The 19,353-nt window shown below is 38.9% G+C and overlaps 1 protein-coding gene across 1 annotated transcript in view; it reads left to right on the top strand.

Moving 5' to 3' along the window:
• Window positions 1–3,733: 3,733 nt before the first annotated feature.
• The window catches only part of LOC137070908 (neuronal tyrosine-phosphorylated phosphoinositide-3-kinase adapter 1), a 48,030-nt gene continuing 32,410 nt past the window's right edge, over window positions 3,734–19,353 (top strand). Inside the window, exon 1 of the mRNA XM_067438448.1 lies at window positions 3,734–4,498. The gene's annotated coding sequence lies outside the window, so the exon portion shown is untranslated. The remainder of the gene's footprint in view (window positions 4,499–19,353) is intronic.

Here is a 19,353-nt window from a genome sequence, read left to right on the forward strand (position 1 = left end):
AAAAAGCCTGATCACCGCAGTGTTTGTACCGTGTCCTTGGGACTTCCAGCAAAAGTTGGTTTGCTGATCTAAGAGTCCTATTTGGCTGACGCAAAGCTAGCATCTCAGTTATGTACTGTGGCGCAAGGCCATAGCCTGACAAGCCAGACCCACATCAAGATGTTTGGTCTGGAAACTCACCATAGACAGGGCTCAATCTGAGGGGCGGGATAAACGGTTGTCTTTCAAACTCCCTCTGCACGCGATAGGATAGCGCTACACCATGCCGTTCTTTGTTCTTTTCTCAGAGAAAAGCTTAACTCCAAGTCTTCCAGAATCACGGTCAAAGCTGATTCGAAAGACCGCCGCCGTTCGCCAGTTTCTGTGTTTACTAGAAGCACGCAAACGCAACTCGGCCGTCGTCATTATGGCCCCGCCCACCGACTCTATACACGATGTGATTGGTCCGGCAAGTGTTAGGGGAATACAGCTCAGAAGTTTATTGAGAGTTCCTAGACGACACTCGCGGGCAGATTAAATTTGCTGCCGCTAGGGTGCGTCTAGATTTCTAGGCTAGCAAGGCCATTGAGAGCTTTAAAAACAAATAATAGAATTTTAAAATCAATTCTAAAACAAACTGTAAGCCAGTGAAGCGATGAGAGAATTAGAGTTATATGCTCACGTTTGCGCGTATTGGTTAAAAGACGGGCTGCCACATTCTGCACCAACTGAAGGCGCCTGAGTGATGACTGTGAGACACCAGCATAAAAGCGCATTACAACAGTCTAATCTTAAACAAATAAAACCATGAATAGCTTTCTCCAGGTCAGAACGATTAAAAAAATTATTTGATCTTAGCTAATAGACGTCGCTAAAAAAAACTAGCTTTAACCACTATCAATCTGTTTGTCAAATTTCAGACTACTATCAAAAGTTACACCAAGATTTCTAGTTGTCAGTCCAAGCTTTGAAGTCAGCATACAAAGATCAGAAGTTGCAGACTCACCAAATAGAATATATTCAGTCTTTTCTGCATTCAAATGAAGCAAATTTTGCTCTGACCATAATTTAATATCATCAATGCAATCAATTAGTGACCCAACTGCTTCAGTGTTTTTTGGAAGCAAAGGCAAATAGATTTGCAAATCGTCAGCATACCAGTGATAAGATATGTTATGCCTGGGCCCAAGAGGAAATATTTAAAGTGAAAATAAAAGTGGCTCTAGAATGGAGCCATGTGGCACCCCGCTTGAGAGAGAAGTGGAAGAGGAGGACAAGTTCCCAATCGCTACAGAAAAGGTTCTGTTGGTCAAATATGAGGAGAACCACTGAAGCACAGTACCCTTAATGCCAACATAGTGTTTCAGGCGAGACAGGAGGATTGCATGGTCTACTGTATCAAAGAGATCAAGTAACGCTAAAATAACTGGGCACTTGGCATCAACAAATCAAGCAATATCGTTATGTACTTTTAAAAGTGCAGACTCAGTGCTGTGTCGCGAACGGAATCCTGATTGAAATTTCTCAAACAGAGAGTTATTTTCTAAAAAGGAATGTAATTGTGTAAAAACAACCTTTTCTAATACTTTTGAAAAAAAAGGAAGATGGGAAACTGGTCTGAAATTGGACAAAACTGAGTTAAATGTAGAAGTACTAAATTCCTTTAAATACTGTGCATGGTTTAGCTATTTGATTTGACTTCACCCTTCTGGTTGGTGTCAATCAAAGGAAAAGTATATTTAGCCTTGAGTATAGATTATTGGATTCAACATCATTTTTAGCTTTCCTTTGAACACATCAAATAGTCCATCATTTAGATCTGAACATTAGTAAAGGTAACATTTAACATCTGATTCAGTCTTGTGCATGCCAGTTTCAGTGATTCAGCAAAAAGATCGGACTCAAAAGTTGTTCACTTGTTCACTAATTAGTTATTTTTTCTAGATTTGCCTTTTAACTTATGAAATTAAAATGGAAAAATCACCACAAGCTCATAGCCTACTTGATAATTCTTGTTTTTTTTTTCATGGAACATTGCAGTACCTCGTAATCTTTAATCTATATAACCCCCCCCCCCTTGCAGCAACATCTCTTCTCTTCTCAGATGACGTGTTCACTGGCACGAGGGAGGGACAACCTCACTCCCAGATCACAGCAATAGCAAACAACAATTGATCCAAATCAATTCCCAATGGACACAATTCAAGTTCAGCAGCCATTTGAGGTATGACCCAATTTCATGAAACATATCCCCTCCAACCAAGTGAATTTGTTTACTAGTGTAGTCTGTTGTCTTGTCTGTCTTTATCCATCTTATAATTTTAATTTAATCGCATACACATCAGGTATTACTAATTATTTATTGACTATATAATATTTTTTTATGATTTACACCTGCCATCTTTTACCTGTGATTTCACAGCTCACCATATGTTCAGTCAGTGAGCTGCAGGGCCTCATGAGATCAGGACAGCGTGTAACCCCTCCGCTTCTACTTACACCACTCCGAGCAGGAGTGAGGTTTACCCGGAAAGCTCTTACTTACTAGCCTCTCTTAGCCAAGCTAATTTCTATTCTTAATGTTTGAACTCAGTCATAGACGTTAGATAATCCAGAGCGTTTCTCATAATCTAGGACACCAATAGTGTTCACAAAGCTTTACCCATTACTCAGCTGATGTTGTGAGGCAGCACATGCTATTTTTAGTGTATACCAAGTTGATCTATTGTGAAAAGGCAATGTGTGATTCATTACTGATCAATGGTTCAATTTTTGCTTTCCGACTATTCTTGTGATGCAGTCTCATGCCGTATGCGCATGAGCTACGCTAATTAAATGTGTGATGACACGATGACTCTTCTCCATCCTGAAGTGTGAGTACTTCACTGTTATTTTTATCTTTTGTTTTCCTAGTCTCACTTCTCACATTTCTCGCTTGTCTCTCGCTCAAATCTCAACGTTTTTTCACTCCAGGCATGGATAGCACACAAAGGAGAGGTGCATCTAATAATAAAGTGATGGAAGTGTGGGGATGGAGTGAGAGAAAAAAAGGAGAATGCCTAGGTTTGGGGAGAAAATATAGGCCTGTCATCAAGAATAAATCGTCTGTGACGGGTAGGCGATATTGTGGATGAGTGCCATAACTGTTCAAGTGAATAGGTGATTGCCCAGCTAAATTTGTTATTAAAATGATTTTGTATGATTTGCAATGTTTCTAAAACTTTACAATGTCCAGTTTTCTTGTTACAGAAGCTAACCCCACTAAACCTGATATGTGACAATTACAACATTATTTAAAATGTTTGGCTACAATGTTACAACATCCTCCTTTTTTAACATTATAATAACGTTTTTTTGTAGGCTAGTAGTCCAAAAATGATAACATTAACAAGTGCATATAAGATCATGATGTTCAAAGGGAAAAATCTCAGAAAGTTGAACGTTAAGAGAACGTTTTGTGAAAACATTTCCAAAATACCTTGTTCTAAGAACGTTTCTCACAACATCATATACATGTTATTTAAAGAACATATTAAATCTTAATATTTGCATAACCTTTGTAAAACATTAGTGGAAGTTGTGGGAATGTTCACTAACTTCCCTGCTACCTGCATGGCACGATCTGACAGTCTAGGCAGTTACCATAAAATGGCAAGGTGCTAAATTTATATAGGATAATCGCAAGTGTAAAAAGAGATCAATCTGAGAGTATATGGAATATTCAGCAATGACTACAATGCTGTCGCGCTGACAGACTGCTTACGTCTGCACACGGAGAACGCGGACAAAATTGTAAATACGTTCGTCGAATCAGCTGTCAGAAAGGTGGAGGCAAGGGCAGGCATAATAATGTAAACGTAACAACGGCATAACAACAGTCGGTGGAATTTATATTTAGTATGGGGGCAGAAAATGTCTCCCTTCACAAAACAGCAGCATGAAACAACGTCATTTTAGGAGAGCGAGGCGCGCATCAGAACGGAGTCAGTCGCTCGGCATCTGCTTCTCCTCTGGTGACCGACGAGCTCGAAAGCAAGAGTATTAATATTAATATCAGCGCGAAGTGCGCCGCCACCGCCGAAATATCTGTTTATCTGCGGACTCTGCATTCTTTACCGGGAAGTCATCTCGGTGTTATAGTGTGATGGCACCAACAGACTGCATTTGTGAATGGTTCTATGGGCCTGCTTTGAACGGATGTTTTTTTTCTTCCCTAACGTCGCAGTGAACTGCACCATGGATAGCGAAGCGCTTTCTCATCGTGCTCCGCGCGGAGGGTGAATGGGGATGAGGATTGTTTACAAAAAGCAGCCAGCCGTCAGCGCGCTGATGCTCGGTTTCCCCGAATATATCTAGGCTACATTTTTTCCATCTAATCTTTTATGACACGTTTGGAAATTACTGTCACCTCTGTCTTTCCTCTATGAAGAGGGCAATGTCATCGTCAGCAGACCGGCGTGGATTTGTTGTTGTCTGATTTTACTACTTGTCCTCTGCAATTCGACTTCACGCCGTTTATGTAAGTCAGTCTATTTTGTACCATTCGTTCTCTTGTAGCCTACATACACCGAAGACGGATATGTTTAAATCATATAAATTGTTATGAAATTCGGCCTCAATTGTTATTGACTTGTGTGTGGAAATATAATTACAAACATCTAGGAAAGGCAATATGATCTCCCACAGAGGAATTGACCAACCGCCTATTAGCGTGTTTGTCGATATAGGCTAAATGTTTTTTTTTTCGCATTGACTACCTATAGGTCATGTGTTGTATTTCTTAAGATAAAAGCTAATCCATAAAACCAATAGTGTATTTTGTTTACTCATTCACGTCCTTTTTAAACAAAGAAAAATTGCTTATGTATCGCATGATGAATTGCTTACAACGTCGATATTTCCTCCACAAAACCCGACAGAGTCCTTAAAGAATGTAAACGAGTACATGTGTAAAGGCAGCGGGTTTGTGTTCATTTGAGCGTATAAAAGTGACGCGTCTCGAGGAGCGTCTTCAGGTAGAGTGCACGCGCGAGTTTTAGAGTTCTCTACGTAGGACACGCCGTTAACTGGTGATTTATGATCCATAAAGTATGTCATTATCTAAAATAATGCTGGTTGTATTTTTTCCCCCCTTTCCCCTATATTTTTGTCTGGATTTATTTGACCCTTTCCCCCCATATTTTAGTCATTCGTAGACTTTGGTGATTAACCTGACCTGTGCCAGCGTCTCCAGAAATATTCGTCTCACGTAACGTCTGCACGAATCGCGCGTGAAGGTGGCATCAGAATGCCAATGGCACGTGCGACAAGCTACAACTGCAGCCAATTTTATTACAGTCGTGATGTGATAGTAGATGGGAGGCGTGGCTGCGTGTGTGCGCGTGTATGTCTGTGGCTTGAACCTGGACGTCTCCGGATCGGTCTTATGTATCCTATAACTGGTTAATAGCACTAAATTATAATGACCACCGGAGACATTATTCGCGGATTAAAAGCAAGAAATGCGGGGTGAGCACGAGGAAAGCCAGTTGGGCGAGGAGGTGTAGACTGGAGTACACTGCAGACATGAGGAGACCAGCCCCACCTTGGCTGGGGGCTGTGGAAGCTTCACACAGGGTTTTACTAGTACTAGTTTTAGACTAGTATTGTCTAAAACAATACTAATCGAATTTGATCAGTTAGTCAAGAATAATTAATGAGCCATCATCATATTATGATACATTTTTACAATAGCCTATAAACATTATTTGAAAATATGCAGGATGCATATGACAAGACCTTCGATCAATCCTCCTCAATTAATCAAGCAGTTGTAGCAATGTGTATTTTCCTTTTGGGAGTGATACATTTAAGGGATGGGTGTGTTCTCAGATTGGAGTCTGTGTATATGTGTATATATAGAGGGAGTGTGAGAGTGAGTGTGTGTGTGTGTCCTAGTGTCTTCAACCTGTTTCAGATCAAACACACCCTTTATTGGAATAAGGACAGATACGCTCACTGTATAAAATTAAGTGTTGTCTAATAAGACTGTCCTATGATATGTGTAGAATTGTAATAAAGGCACAATCTGTAATATTTTTAGATTAAAATATCCCCAATTTTTATTTTATTTTACCAGGACATGGGCTGTGCCATTGTGTCACCTGTTAATAGCGTCATATCAGCGTTACCCTCAATTTCGTAGAAACCATGGAATCACCAATGACACTTTAATATGCAAAGTGTCACTTTAATAAAGCAAAGTGTCTCATACCAGCCACCAAGCGAACACGCAGAGTTAAGTTATAACATAACTTTCAACAAACTCAAATGATAGTTCAACACACTTTCAAATGATAGATTTTTAATCATGTATAACAGCGCTGCTTTACAAACGCGGCGAAAAGAGCAGAAGCGGCCGACTGCAGCGCATAATAAAAGCTCCACTGGATTCGAGACCGGTGTTTATCACAGGTGTCTCTCATCCACAAACAAGATTTCTGCATGAGTCCATCAGATTCCTTTCCATCAGTGGCGGTGAAGACGACAACTCGTATTAATCCGTGCTCTTTCGCGGTGTCATCAAGCTACGCCTGTTTTCAATAAGTGACCTCTAGCGGTGAAAATTATACATAGTGCCATAGTGTATCAACATGCTTTATTATGTTCAGATTGTATAGCTATTAGTCATATTTTTTGCAGAATCAGAATACATTTCAGTGTGGGAGGGACAATGAAACACTTAGCTGAATAAACTATTAGAAAATTAACTTAATACAATATATCTAAATTTATTTTATTATAATTGAATTCTATTCAAATGAAAAATTTAATATATTTATTGTAATAATATTTTGCAGTACCACCACTGACCCTCTGGACTAAAATCTATAGCAACTTCAGTCAAATCCACAGCACAATAAGAGTGACTTCTAGTGGATGGTATGAGAATAACTGTCTCTCCATCTCCATCTCTCACCAGCTCCACGTCTCTCAGCTCCCATTAATTTGTTTTTGAAATTTGATGAAACAGCATATGACAACGGCATGTGGGATAGAGAGAGAGAGACATTAGCGGAGAGCGGAAAGGGTGAATAAGCATAATAAGATAATGAGCAGATAGTTTTAAAGACTGTGTAATTGGAAAATAAGAGAATGGAAATGCAATTGTGAACAAGGTAGAGAGAACATCAAATGATCTAAGGAGACTTGAGGATTTATCAGAATAGGAACCGAGCAGAATACATGTGAGTATGTTGGACAGATGGGGAGACTGTATGTTTGTGTGGCCCTGATTAGACTTTGACAGATGTTCCCTTGTAAAGCTCATTTTTCGGGTTGGGCTTTAGTCCTGTCTGTCTTTCTGTCCGGATGATCCAGGCTCAGGCTTTACGCTGTAGATTTCCTGAAAGGATCGAATTGAGTTTTTATGGCATGTTTGCATCTGAGCACCAGTATGATGTCTGTAGTTTTAAGCTTAAATCAAATGAGATGTAGGAAGGGTGGGTGAAGAAGTAGTGATGATGAATAAAGATGAATGTTCGCTAATGTGACGCAAGACAGATTTATTAAGGGAAAGCTGGGTTAGGTGTACATTAGAATGAACCCTTCAGGCACTGAGGCTTACTGTATGCTTGGCAGAGTAGCGATCCATGTATTTCACAGTAATGTTCTGTTAGTGAAGTGCTTTAGCATACTAATGTAAAATATAACTTGGTTAGTAAAGCATAATGCTTTAATGCAGCACTGTAAAGGAGTGCTCTCAGACAGAATGGTTGTTTTAAGGATTTTACCCGACAGCAACTATGTGGATTTTCATGTACACACACCTGCACATACACTTCCAACTACTATAAGGGGCTGTTCACACAGAACACGTTTTTCCATTATACTGCGCTACTTTTCCATTGTTTTTCAATGTAAACGCATTAGATGCATGTCTTTAACCATCGGACTCGCGTCTCTTGCCACATCTCACGCATGGCATGGCATTTGAAAATGCACTCAAGTTAAAAGAAGTTCAGTTTTTAATGTAATATTTCTCTAGACCTTGCTAAAACACCTTCTGTGTAAACCAGCCCTTAATCTGTCTTTGGAGGTATTGTAGCTAAAGAGAGGAGCACTGGATCTACTGAGTGCAGAACATCTTTTGCTCAGGACTCCAGGCAGAAAATAAAACAGAATGGAAGAGAAAGAACATGGAGGAGAGGCCAGCGTCATTGGGGACCCTCACGAGCAACATCAATGTTTCAGATTCAATAGAGCACAGCTTGTATACAGACTGAGGAAACAAGAGGGGAGGGCATTAAATTTTCATGGTTTTAGTTAGATTTGTGGACCTGGTTTCTACTGAAGGAATTTAAAAGCAACAGAAGAATTACCAGCACACAAGTTGTGTGTTCTAGGTCCAAAATAGCTACTGCTACGTAAAACAAGTCAAATATTTCACTCTGTCTTCCACTTGGTTGCACAATATGTCATATCTGTTGCAGTGTAACACAGAAACGCTTTCAGGTCAGAGAGTCCAACGCTCTTAGCAAGGAAGACGGGTAGTGGTTTTTGGAATAGTTCTGTGTGCATTAGTGTGTTTTCTGCACTAAATATTTGGGGGATTTGCTTTACTGGAGGAGTATCATGTGGCTGGATCTGGCATCTGTCAGAAGCAGGCACTGTGTTGCTGTGAACCAGGGGAGTCCTTCACAACTGGGGCAGAGCAGGTTAACACTTTGCTTTATTTATGGGAGAGATTCCCATCCAGAGGTGCATGTAACCCCAAAGGGTATTTACATTTTTTAGTTTTTTTTTTGCCTGGTTAAATCTATTTACCAGAACAAAAGTGTATATATATATATATATATATATATATATATATATATATATATATATATATATATATATATATATATATATATATATATATATATAAACACAATAATTGTATCAATCTATAATTTAACAAAAAAAGATTAATAAATCTAAATTTTATTTTTATCTAAATTTAAATGTTTCTTTGTAAACATTTGTTGCATAAAAATGTATATGTAATTTGCACTTTGTAGACACACTCAACTTATATATCAGGCATAACATTATGACTATGTGAAGTAAATAGCATTGGTTATCTCTTCATCAGCACCTTTTAGTGGGTAGGATATATAAAGCAGCAAGTGAACATTTAGTCCTCAAAGTTGATGTGTTAGAAGTAGGAAAATTTTAGTTTGACAAAGGCCAAATTGTGATGGCTAGATGACTGGTCAATGCATCTCCAAAACTGCAGCTCTTCTGGGATGTTCCCGGTCTGCAGTGGTCGGTATCTATCAAAAGTGGTCCAAAGAAGTAACAGTAGTGAACCGGCATCAGGGTCATGGGCGGCCTCATTGAAGGTTGTGTCCTCATGTGGTCCGATCAAAATGCCCAATAAGTTAATGCTGGTTCTGATATAAAGGTGTCAAATTACATGGTGCATCGCAGTTTATTGCGTGTGGGACTGCATAGCTGCAGACCAGTCAGGGTGCCCATGCTTACCCCTGTCCACCGCACATAAGCATCAGAACTGGACCACTGAGTAATGGAAGAAGGTGGCCTGGTCTGATGAATCATGCTTTCTTTTTTATATCACGGGGATGGCGGGGTGCGTGTGCATCCTTACCTGGGAGCACATGGCACCAGGATGCATAAGGGAAGAAGGCAAGCCAGCGGAGGTAGTGTGATGCTTTGGGCAATGTTCTGCTGCAAAACCTTGGCTCCTGCCATCCATGTGGAGGTTTCTTGACACGTACCACCTACCTAAGCATTGTGGCAGACCATGTACACCCTTTCATGGAAACTGTATTCCCTGGTGGCTGTGGCCTCTTTCAGCAGAATAATGCCACAATGAACAGGAATGGGGCACAACAACAAGTTTAAGGTGTTGACTTGGCCTCCAAATTTCCTAGATATCAATCCAATTGAGCATCTATGGGATGTGCGGAACAAACAAATCCGATCCATGGAGGCCCCACCTTGCAACTTACAGGATTTAAATGATCTGCTGTTAACATCTTGGTGCCAGATTCCACAGCACACCTTCAAGGGTCTAGTGGAGTCCATGCTTCGACGGCTCAGGACTGTTGGGGAGCCAAGGGGAGCCAACACAAAATTAGTCATAGTGTTATGTCATAATGTTATGCCTGATCGGTGTATACACCTTGCAAGTAAAGAGTTGGACCCCCTTTTGCCTTAATTCTTCTGTGGCATAGATTCAACAAGGTGCTGGAAACATTCCTCAGAGATTCTTGTCCATATTGACATGACAGCATGACATGCAGGCGCTGCTGGTTTGACGGCTGCAAATGATGCAAATCTCCCGTTCCACCGCATCCCAAAGATGCTCCACTGGACTGCGATCTGGTGACTGGAGGCCATTTGAGTATCGTGAACTCATTAAATGTTCAAGAGACCAGTTCAAGAGGATTCAAGCTTTTGGTGCCCAATTGCCTTAACTGTTGATACAAGGCAATATGTATCGACGCTTTCGTGTTGTTTACGCCAAATTCTGACCCTACCATCTTAATGTGGCAGCAGACCCTCATCAGACCAGGCAGCATTTTTCCAACCTCGTATTGTTTAATTTTTGTGAGCTTATAGCAGTAAAAAATATGGTTGCTTCTGTCTTTACAACACCCACCTCCTTGTCCTCATCTTACCTCTGTACACACATGAAGAATACACATACAGACGAGCAGGCCTTTGCTTACATACTCAGCACATGATGTGCAAGAATACACACACACACACTTACACCATATACAAAGCAATACTCAAAACAAAGTCTTCCTTAGGGATGAGCATGTGAAGGGGTGCATTACTCCACCATCTGCCCCACTTTATCATGTGTGACTGTTGCCTGTGTTTGTGTGTACACTATTTTTGTACATGTATATATAATGCATGTACACTTCCCAAAACACACATCGGTTTTAAAATCCAAATCTTTATTCTTTTTAATAAAAGGGTTTAATGTATGTTTTGAGAAGGATTTTTAGTATGGTGCACGCAAAGACACACACACACACACACATGTTCCAGTGTAAGATTGTGTTTCCTTTTTCCATTATCTTCACAATTCTGCTTTCGCAGCACGTGTGTAAGCGTGTTTGCTCCACGTGTTTGCATATGTGCGTTTGCATATGTATTGACAAGCATGTGTATGTAGCGTGTCACCTTGATTACTGCAGATTCCAGTGAGCATCATGAAGCCAAGGGCAAACTAGGAGAAAAAGAGAGAGAACAAGGAAAGGAGTGAAGCAAGGAGGAGGGGGAGAGGAGGTCAGTGAGTGCTTCCGTGAATAAAGTGAGAGAGAGTGAAAATTGGATGCAGAAAACAGAACAGAGTGAAACAGCAGTGGAAGGGAGGAGTGATTTAGAAACGGGACAAGGAAATATATTTAGTCAGCTTGCAGAATAAGGCAAATACTGGTAATCCGTGGTGATTGTGCACTTTGTTTCAACAAAACACACTTGGACACATGTTCAGATGAGTGCTGCGTGTAAGGAAGCGGTTGCTCCTCCACAGTTCCTCACTAATTGGCAGTCTGCTGCAGTGCTCAGTGTGTGATTGCTTGTGTGTATGGGTGTTTTCCAGACGGTACAATCAGACACAGCTTCTTTTTTTCAGCTTTCCCAAAAACATACAATGATATTTAATATTAAACTGAATTTTGGGGATACAAACAACATCGTTGAGAGTAAAACATTAAATTCTACAAATCACCTTTTTCAGCATGAGATGTTTTTACACGCTTCTTATTTGTAGTAATTGAATTTAATTAGTCATAAAATCAGACACAGCTAGTATCTCTATGGAGCGTTACTCTGCTGGACAAACAGACTGCAGTTTGTGTGTCATGATTATTTTGTTTTAGCATCGTGGAGATGCAGAATAGTTCCTTACGTTTGATGTGTGAGATAGCAATTTGGATAGAGCAGGATATTTTTAGTACAGACTTCATTAAATATTCATCGGAGTATGTTGTTGGTCTGTGGTGAAGTTATGTGTATTTGAGTGTGGGTCAAGTTGTGCCTAAATTGTGTGGATAAAATGTCCCTACAAGTATAGTAAAAACTGAAGTCACTTTCATTGTGAAGTGCTGCCAGCATTTCCATGAGTACAATTGCTTAATACAAATAAATGTATGACTTATTCAAAATCTAAAAATCCACAAATCAAGGATGCATTTAAGTAAAAAATTGTATGCCATTCTCTTGCTGACTTCCCTACCATTTGTTACTTATGCTTCACAAGTGCCCATTAACCCTATGCGAATGATCACTTTAGTCGCTTTTCTACCATCGGAATGTGAGCGGTTCTAAAAATGGTAAGGAACGGTTCCGGTTGTATTTTCATTTGAGCTTGGCATTGCACGATTATAAACCGTTCTTGGCCTGAAATCTCAGCACTGTTGGCTAACTGTGCTGGTAGAATTTATTTAGTGACGTTGCAACTAAGAATTGGTCACTTGTCTGTTGCCTGGCTACCTGTTTCTCTGTAGCTGACTAATCAAGCTATTTGAGTGACGTTAACACAAATTAATAGTCCTACATAACACAGCCGCTAATTACAATCTCATATCACCATTAAACCTTTGCATTTCCAAGGCAACGACTGATGCATTTGTATTACATTCCAAAGAGCTCCATTATTCATTATATGAATTAAAGCCATAGTGCACTGTTCTTGATCAAAATTGAAACAAGAAAAATAACAAATTTCACAATGAAATTATGTAGTGAAGTGTTCAATGTTTCACAATTACCATATGACATTCAGCGCTATGGACAAAAATAAAACACACAACTGCCAGACATTTTAGCCCAAACTTCATGTTTAAATCATTAAAACTAGCGGCATATCTTAACTTTAATGTTATTTGTATCATGTGAAATACTTATATACAGCATGTTATATGCATGTATGTTTGAGACAGAGAGGAACACGGTCGTATTCACAGCAGATGCTGCCCATCATAAATCAAAGCATGAGACAGACAGACAGACAGTGGTCGGAGGAGAACACCGGAAAAGGTGACAGTATGGGTGATTCTCGCCTGTATTTGCAGTACACAAGCCGCGTTTCAGAGAGCGTGGCAAACGCTGCCAGTGTGAAAGCAAAATGCTTACCATTCTTTTAAAAAGCACATTTGTGAGGTTAGGTACTGATGTTGGACGAAAAGTCCTCGCTCATAGTTTCCGCTCTAATTCATCCCAAAGGTGTTATATTGGGTTAAGGTCATGTTGGAACAGGAAGAGGTGATCCCCTAACTATTCCCACAAAGTTGCGAGCATAAAATTGTCCAAAATGTCTTGGTTTGTTGAAGCATTAAGAGTTCTTTTCACTGGAACTAAGGGACCAAGCACAAACCCTGAAAAACAACCCACACCATAATCCCCCTCCACCAAACTTTACACTTGGCACAATGCAGTCAGACAAGTACCGTTCTCCTGGTAACCGTCAAACCCAAACTCGTCCATTAGATTGCCAGATAGAGTAGCATGCTTTACACTACTGCATCGGACGCTTTATATTGCACTTGGTGATGTAATGCTTCAATGCATCTGCTTGGCCATGGAAACCTATTCCATGAAGCTCTACAACACTGTTCTTGAGCTTATCTGAAGGCCACACAAACGTTGGAGGTCTGTAGCTATAACTCTGCAGAAAGTTGGCTACTCATGCACACTGGGAGCCTCAGCATGCGCTGACCCCGCTCTGATTTTACGTGACCTACCACTTTGTGGCTGAGTTGCTGTTGTGCCCAATTGCTTCCACTTTGTTATAATACCACAAACAGTTGATCATGGAATATTTAGTAGTGAGGAAATTTCACGAATGGTTGCACAGGTGGCAACCCATCACAGTACCATGCTTGAATTCACTGAGTTCCCGAGAGCAACCCATTCTTTCACAAATGTTTGTAAAAACAGTCTGCATGCCTGGGTACTTGATCTTATACGCCTTTGGCCATGGACGTGATTGGAACACCTGGATTCAATGATTTGGCGGAGTGTCCGAATACTTTTGGCAGTATATAGTGTACATTTGGGAATGCAATGTATTCGCACATTGGACAGATGTTTACAGCTTTTCACCATTATTCTACCAACATTAAAACTTGAGCATTTGAAATATTAAAAGCTATGAGGTTTCACCATTTGAAAATGAAGAAATTATGACATAAATATTAGTATTGTAATGTGTAAAATAAAATGATTATACTTATCAAATATCCTTTAGGTGGTACTAAATTTAGATTATTTTATGTAGTACATCTTAGGGTTTAAACTGACACAAAAAGTTAGGAAAACCATGAGCTACAGAATTCTGGGTGTATCCCACAATACCCCTTATAAACAAAATCAAAATGTTGGTGTATGAGGGAAAAGTAGAGAAATAGAGGGTAGATATGATTTATTAGCATATCATGTGAGCATTATATGTAAGGACATGATCAAAGCAGGTTAGTGTGTCACCATGAACAAACAGAGCATGCACATGCACAGAAGGACACAGCACCAAGCCAATGACTGAGAAGGGTCTGTTTGCAGTAAGCAATGCTCCTACATGTTTTGCTTGTAGAAAAAAACATCATTTAATAAATACATTTATTCTATATTTCTTGTATGAAATGTTTGGAAGGCTTAATTATATTGATTTCAGTTCTTACAAAGTATGAAATAATAGCCAGAGGGTAAAATGCAATAAATTATTGATTATACAATCAAACCTTTTATATGGTAATCAGTTAAAAAACTTTCCCCCAAACCTATTCCTGCCCCTTCCATGACATTTAAAACTGCTGTACACTAAAACAAAAGTTTATGATTTTTACAGAAAAATACAGTAACATGCTATAGTAAAAACATTACCATAAACAGTGAATTAAAAAAATGGTTTACATCATAGTTTTACTGATAAATACTGTAAAATGTTACTATGTAAGGTAAAAAAAAAAAAAAAACAGTAAAAGAAGATTCAGTCCCTGTTTCAGATGGCATATTATTATTGTTTAATAAATAATTATTATTGTTTCTTATTTTATCATTAATGTACATTAGTTTGTTACATTTTATTTTATTTAGTGTGTATTGTTGTAGTGTCGTCTGTTACCCTGATGGTGGTTTGTCTTTATTTATTTTATATAGGCTGGATATGATGAACTGATTCATCATGTGGCTTTCTTTTGTGACACATTTTGTATTATTGTGGTGATCTTTACATTTCTAGAGTAGGTATATTAACATTATATAATTTAATGAACATATGGTTCAATTATTTACAGGCATCCTGTAAAATGGAAAACATTGTCACAGTATTCTTTTACAGTGAATGTGTGGCAAACACAGCTGCCAGTTTATTTAGCATAAATTTAACAGGGTTTTTTGTGCTCTGTATAAGTTTCATAATTAAATTACTGGGGGATACAAACAGGATGAATTACACCCTATTTGAACTGTGGAATACAGTCTGTATACTTTATCACTAGGTGGTGATAGTTAAGATAATAAAGCGAGGAAAATGGAAAATGGAGTAGAAGAGCTACTAGTAAAGACATCAGCAATTCCCTGATTGGCTGTGACTTGCAATGACCTGCAATAATGGATTTTGAGATAATTTTATTTTTTTAGGCATTTGCACGATTTTTAGCATTTTTAGGTGGTGTGGTGTGGTGACTAACGAAATGTCAACAAATTTTGGAGGCAAATGTTTTTCATTACTAGTCATTCTAAAACCATAAGACATTTGCTCATCTTCAGAACACAAATTATTTTTTTGATGAGACTTTTATCTGTCTAACTAAACCTCACAATTTATATGGATTAGTTTTACTATCTCTTTATGAACTTTTTAAGCACCCAAGTGTCAGTTGGAGCTGCAAATATCTATGGGGGTAGGGCTGTTTGATATTAAAGAAAAATGCAATATGCAATACCTTGTTAAATAATGCGATATTCGATTTGCGATACGATATTGCTTTAAGTGTATTTAAAATTATATTAAAATTAAATAAAAAACCGAGGATGTTACCATTTATGTGTTTCACATTCTTTCTGGGAAAAGAGAGCATCGCTACAAATTCTGAAAGTGACCTGCAATGTTTTAGCAAAAATAAATGTCACAAATCTGACTATAATTTTAACGTCAATGTAAACAAACAAAAAATTGTTTACCAATATTTAAATACCAAAATCTCTTTGACTTGGTAATATATAGTTATATCAGCTTAAAACTAACATCAAGAACATCCAGGTTAACAAAAACACCAGAACCGTATTTTTTTTTACATTTAAAATAAGAACTAAAAACAGTATTCTTCACATGAATTAAATAGACACTGATACATTATAAAGCTACAAAGGTTATTCAGCCAAGAGCACTGAGTGATTTTCTCTTGTTCTTCTGTTGTTTGACAGACAGCGGCAGGTTTACTGTATTAGCCACTGTCACTTTAAGAGCTAATGCACGGATCCTATTGACACGCATTCGTTTTCTTTCCCCGACTGATATCGGTCACTTAAACCATAACCGACTGTGTTAATATGAATGCTTGTCAAGACAGCCATTTTGACATAAAGGTGTGTGTATTTGACAGTTAGAGTGTGTAACAAGGCATAAAAAGAACTGAAGGGATCACACGTTTTCAGAGAGGCTTTCTTTGTGCTCACGTTTTGGTGTGTGTTAGACAGCAGACGGCTTGAGACTTAAAGGAGTTTCGCAAGTTATTGCATTTAATAACTCTTTATAACATCAAGCAAGTAACATAAGAAACGGTCATGTGCCCATTCGATTCTCTGCTTTGTGTGTCGACCTAAAACATACACTTTTTCACAATGTTGAAGTAGCCTATTAAAATCATTCGGTTATTGTGTGCAGTTGCGATATGCATATCGATATTTTGCGATATTTCGATAATTTTGATATGCAGTCAGTCCTACATGAAGGGATAGAAATATCTCAGATTTCAAAAGATCTTAATTTGTGTTCCGAAGATGAATGAAAGTCTTGGAGGTTTGGAACGACATGAGGGTGAGTAAATGCTGACAGAATTTTCATTTTTGGGTGAACTATCCCTTTAATAATATAAAACTGTCTAAAGTCACTTTAAAACCAAGCAATTTTCTGTTGATCGGTGAGGAGAATTCATGTAACCAACTTGAAAATGAGGGAAAGCTGTTCAGGGAACTTTGCTTAAAACTCCTAATCACATGGATATCTATTGGAATGAATGGGTTTTTTCGTTAAAATTTTGCAGAGCAATGGTAAATGTGACTGCACCTTTGCACATTATTTTGATTTAGCCCTTTTCGGCCTTTTCCAAACCTGAACAGAAAAGAAGATTGTTTGAAGAGACCTGGTGAGTGGTGACCAAACAGTTTTGGTTTCTCAAACATTTCTCACAATATCTTCTTTTGTGATCCACAGAAGAAAGTCAGAGAGGTTTGGATAAGTGTGTGAGAAAAAATTTAGATCATGTTGGAAAAAATGTTGGATCATGAGAAAAAAGTGTTTTTTTTGGGGGGGGGGGGGGGAAGGGTGAACTGTCTGTTTAAGTTAGATTGTGCTGTTGCAGTATTGAGCGCTGTTTGTCTCGATTATAGTACCTGAATAGGTATCGGTAGTCTTATAGAACACACACTGCTAACACATGCACACAGGTGCTGCGGTGTATGTACCACCTGATTTCCCTGTGGGTGACACTCCCAGCATGTGTGTCGTTGCTTGCATCTATCATTCCCCCTGCTTTTGACTCCATCTCGTGACAGTTCAGTGGTTGAGTTGCTGAGTGTGTTTTAATAGCAAAGCTAAAGCCCTAACAGATTGTGCATTTGATAAAGTAAAGCGAAGCGAGCATGCACGCGCGCGCTCACACAGACTGGAATCCTACAGTGTGAGCATTGAACTAGAAGACGAGAGATGGAGACAGACAGAGAGGGATGTGGACGGCAGTAGACAGTGTTGCTAGGAGACCGCACACAGTGACTGGTGTGAGAGACATGGTTTCACATCCCTCCCCCATCCCTATAGCACACTTCCTTTTCACTCCGCCTGTTTTTCATTCTTGTTCCTGCGTTCATTGTCTCCATATTCCCCTCCATTCATCTTTCCCCACTTGTCCTCCTGTCTGCCTGCTCTGATCTATTTATCTGCTCGTATCTGTTTTCTCTCTCTCGCTTCCTCGAAAGATTCCTTACGTCTTTCTGAAGCACCTCCTGCCAGACTCTTTAACCTTCCCCAACCTCTTAAATGTGGTCTCCTCCTTCCTTCCTCATTTCCTTCAGCTTTTCTATCTTCTCTCCCGGTTTCTCTCTCTATATGTCTAATTCATCTCTGTCGTTCGGCACGAGATCGCTCTGAGCTTCTGAAGTGACAGGAGAGCAGGCGCCAAAGCGACAGCTGGCCGGTCACCATGACAACAGCCAGGTGCAGTGTAAAGGGACAGGATAATAAGTGAGGGACGGGTTATGTGACTTTAATTCACACACGCACACACACACACACATGCACGCACGCATGCATAGATTTTGGGAAGATCTGCAAAATGCAAATACAAGATCAAATTTACACACAAATAACATTTGTCTGTGTTTTTTGTAATATACTTTGCGTGTTGTCATGTGGTTGTTTATTCAAGCAGTGGATGTATTGCCCTGCGTGTGTATGATGTGTGCAAATGCCATCTGCTCAGCTTAAATAATCTGTATCACTGACCTTATGACCCACACATCTATATAAACGTGTGTGTGTCTTGGATGTTGCACCTGTAATGAACTGCTTGAAGGAATGTTATGTGCTTGAGTATGTCTGTGTATATCATTTATATACAGTACATCTAAAATGAAGAATAAATATCTCATTCATTTAACTAAATTAGGTTAATTGGTCCCACTTTATTATAGGTGTTTTTAACTACTTTGTATTAACATACATAAATTAATCATTTGATATAATGCACTTGTGTATCTATATACATGTTTTTACATTGTACTTATATTTAAAATAATACCTGCATGTAATTACAGCTGTAATTAATTTATGTAAATACATCTATAATTACACTGTTAACCCCTCCCTTACCTTTTTACCCAAACCTAAAACCAAACTCATCCCTTAACCTTACCCGTATCCCACATCAATAGCAGGAAAAGTTTTGCTACAACATGAACACACTTGCACTTATTTTTTGAAGTAATATAGTAAAGGACACCATAACCTGTAATGACCTGTACATTTGTAACATTGATCATGACAGAACAGCTTTTACACAAACTTGTGGTGTTCATGCAGCTTGAGTGCTGCTGTCATTTCAAACAGAAAATATTATTTTTCAATTGAACTTATCACTTAAATTGTTATGCTGA

Source organism: Pseudorasbora parva, chromosome 3, assembly GCF_024679245.1.
Source record: "Pseudorasbora parva isolate DD20220531a chromosome 3, ASM2467924v1, whole genome shotgun sequence".
Classification (NCBI taxonomy): Eukaryota; Metazoa; Chordata; class Actinopteri; order Cypriniformes; family Gobionidae; genus Pseudorasbora; species Pseudorasbora parva.